Raw genomic sequence first — 3,534 nt, 5'->3', positions numbered from 1 at the left:
GACTTTATATCATCACCAGACATGTATTTACAAAGCATGCTAGCAAGGAATATGTTTGCTTATCATATCACAAGTTCTTCTCTTCATTTATGCAGTCATTTAATTAAAATATAATGTAAGGAAAACAAATAATGTTTAACCCATTAATGACCCTACTTTCAGGAGTACACAAAATGTTTAAGTTTGCTTTTCACCATTGAAAAACTAATACTGTGTCCATGATTGCACGTATCCAGTGACAAAGCCTGATGAAACATGAGACGGGATGCCTCACCACAATAGTTGACTTCAGTATGCTGTTTATTACAGTTGTTCTCAAAAGTTTACATACTCAGGCATCATTTTTGCTTTCTTGGCTTTTTCTCTGAAGAATATGAATGATAACATCAAAACTTTTTCTCCACTCATGGTTAGTGGTTGGGTGAAGGCATTTATTGTCAAACTACAGTGTTTTCTCTTTTTAAATCATAATGAAAACCCAAAACATCCAAATGACCCTGATCAAAAGTTCACATACCCCAATGTTTAATACTGTGTATTGCCTCCTCTAACATCAATGACAGCTTGAAGTATTTTGTGGTAGTTGTGGATGAGGTTCTTTTTTTTCTCAGATGGCAAAGATGCCCACTCTGCTTGACAATAATCCTCCATGTCTTGTAAATTCATGGGATGTCTAGCATTCACTGCGCTCTTGAGATCTCCCCAGAGTCGCTCAATTATATTGAGGTCAGGAGACTGAGAGGGCTACTCCAGAACCTTCGCTTTGTTCTGCTGTAGCCAATGACAGGTTGACTTGGCCTTATATTTTGGATCACTGTCATGTTGGAATGTCCAAGTATGTCCCATGCGCAGTTGCTGCTGAGTCCAAATTTGCCTCCAGTATTTGCTGATAATGTGCTACATTCATCTTTCCTTCAACTTTGACCACGTTTCCTGTGTCTTTGTAGCTCACACATCCCCAAAACATCAGCAAATCACCTCCGTGTTTTACAGTAGGAATGGTGTTCCTTTGATCATAGGCCTTGTTGACCTCTCTCCAAATGTAACGTTTATGGTTGTGGCCAAAAATTTCAATTTTGGTCTCATCACTGAAAATTACTGTGTCCCAGAAATTTAGAGGCTTGTCTCTGTGCTGTTTTCCATATTGTAGCCGAAATACTTTGTGGCATTTGCGCAGTAATGGCTTTCTTCTGGCGACTCGACCATGCAGCCCATTTTTCTTCAAGTGCCTCCTTATTGTGCATCTTGAAACAACCACACCGCTAGTTTTCAGAGAGTCGTGCATTTCAGCTGGTGTTATTTGTGGATTTTTCTTTGCATCCCGAACAATTTTCATGGCAGTTGTGGCCGACATTTTTGTTGGTCTACCTGACTGTGGTTTTGTTTTTTCAGAGCCCCTGGTTTTCCATTTGTTAATCACAGTTTGAATGCTGCGGACTGGCATTATCAATTCCTTGGATATCTTTTTGTATCCTTTTCCTGTTTTATACAGTTCAATTACCTTTTCCCATAGATTTATTGACAATTTTTTTGCTTTTCCCATGACTCACAATCCAGAAACATCAGTGGCTGGATGAAAGATGCAAAAGTCTGTCTGGATCCCAGAAACTCACTCAGCTTTTATGCACACACACACTGATTACAAGCAAACAGGTCACAGGTGAGGATGTTACCTTTAGTAGCCATTCAAACCCATTTGTGCCAACTTCTGTGCATGTTATCAGGTCAAAATAACCAGGGTATGTAAACTTTTGATCAGGGTCATCTGGATGTTTTGGGTTGTCATTATGATTTAAAAAGAGAAAACACAGTAGTTTGACAATAAATGGCTTCACCCAACCACTAACCATGAGTGGAGAAAAAGTTTTGATGTTATCATTCATACTCTCTAAAAAAAGGCCATGAAAGCAAAAATTCTGCCGGAGTATGTAAACTTTTGAGCACAACTGTATCTGATAAAGCATGCTCACTACTTACTTATGGGGCCTACAGTGAAATATAGTGGTGGTGTCCTTATGAGGGTCTGCTGGAGTTGGGGAGCTACAGTTCATTGATGGTATTATAAATTCATAGAAGGATGCCTGCTTTATATTGAAAGAGAAGATGCTGCCATTGCTCAGTGCTCTTGGTATGCGAGTACTTCTTTAACATGGCCTTAATCAAAAACTCATGTCTGTTGTATTTCAGATGGAGAACAGGTGACAGTGATTCAGGGGCCAAGTGTCTTCTGATCTGACTCCTACAAGACACTTATTGGGAATTCTGAAGAGGCAAATTGTCCTCACTCTCCATTCAGCATCCTGGCTCTAAAAGAGCTCATTCTTGAAGAATTGAATATGTTCAATGCTGCAATATGCTGCCAACGTGCTCATTCCTGGCCTAGAAGACTTTAAGACGATCTGAAGATGTACCAATGACCGTAAAGGTGAAGATGTAAAGATGAGTGAATCTTTCATGGTTCAGATCGCCGAATGGTTAGTTGAATGTATCCGAACCCCATTAGATTCAATGGGAGGCAAAACCAAATGCATAGACAACAACTTCAGGGGTGACAAAAATCTTCCCAAACAGCTAAAATTAGGGGCAAACATTATGAAAAGTGGCATCAATTGACCCACAGTAGAAATTTGCAAATGGCACAGCAGCAGCCATCCATGGGCCATGCATGAGGTATCAGGGTCTGGCCCAGCATTTACAGCTTGGAATTGAAGTTGCAATGAGGACCTGGTGGTTAAAGGACATGTGAAAGCCATCTTAGCTGGGAAACCTGATACCTCATGCAACATCTCCAAGTTTTTTTTTAAATTCCAGCCACACTCACATGGCACAAGCATCAGTTTCATTCAGCAATAGTGGTAGAAAAAAGTAAGGCAAGTAACACATGTAGTTAACTGATCAATTGACCCACAGTAGAATCTTTTATAATGGCACAGAAGCAAAATACTCTCCTTCAAAATAATCCTTCAAAATACTCTCCATTAGATGACACACACTTGTCCCAATAGTCTTTCCATTCCATTTATATTCTTCTGAACTAATGATGTTAATTGTCCCCAGCAATTTATTCTTTATCTTTTCTACATTCTGAAAATACCTCCCCTTTAGGATTTTTTTCATTCTTGGGAATAAGAAGAAGTCACAGGGGGCTAAGTTATAAGAGTAAGGGGAGGGGGGTGGGGTGAACCTGATTTTTTTGTCAAAAGTCATCACAGTGTATCTTGGTGTTACGCCTATGATCCTGACACTAAACAACAGTCCAGCCAGTGGAAGACAGATTCATCGCTCAGGCCCAAAAAAATCATGGCAAATAAAATCAAATTTGAAGTCCATGATTTTTTTTTTCTTCAACATCAAAGAAGTTGTCCATGTTGAACTGATTCTTCAGGTCACCTAAGCCAACCAATGTTACTAACTGCAAGTGCTGAAGTGATTGCGTGAGGCAGTGAGTAAAGAACAACATGAATTGTGGCGATTGCTGCTTAATCATGACAGCATGCCTGCCAACACAGCATTGAAAGTCAACCAGTTTTTGGT

This window comes from Ranitomeya imitator, chromosome 10 (assembly GCF_032444005.1).
Source record: "Ranitomeya imitator isolate aRanImi1 chromosome 10, aRanImi1.pri, whole genome shotgun sequence".
NCBI lineage: Eukaryota > Metazoa > Chordata > Amphibia > Anura > Dendrobatidae > Ranitomeya > Ranitomeya imitator.
The sequence above is the reverse complement of the archived record's forward strand: the minus strand, read 5'-3'. Positions refer to the sequence as shown.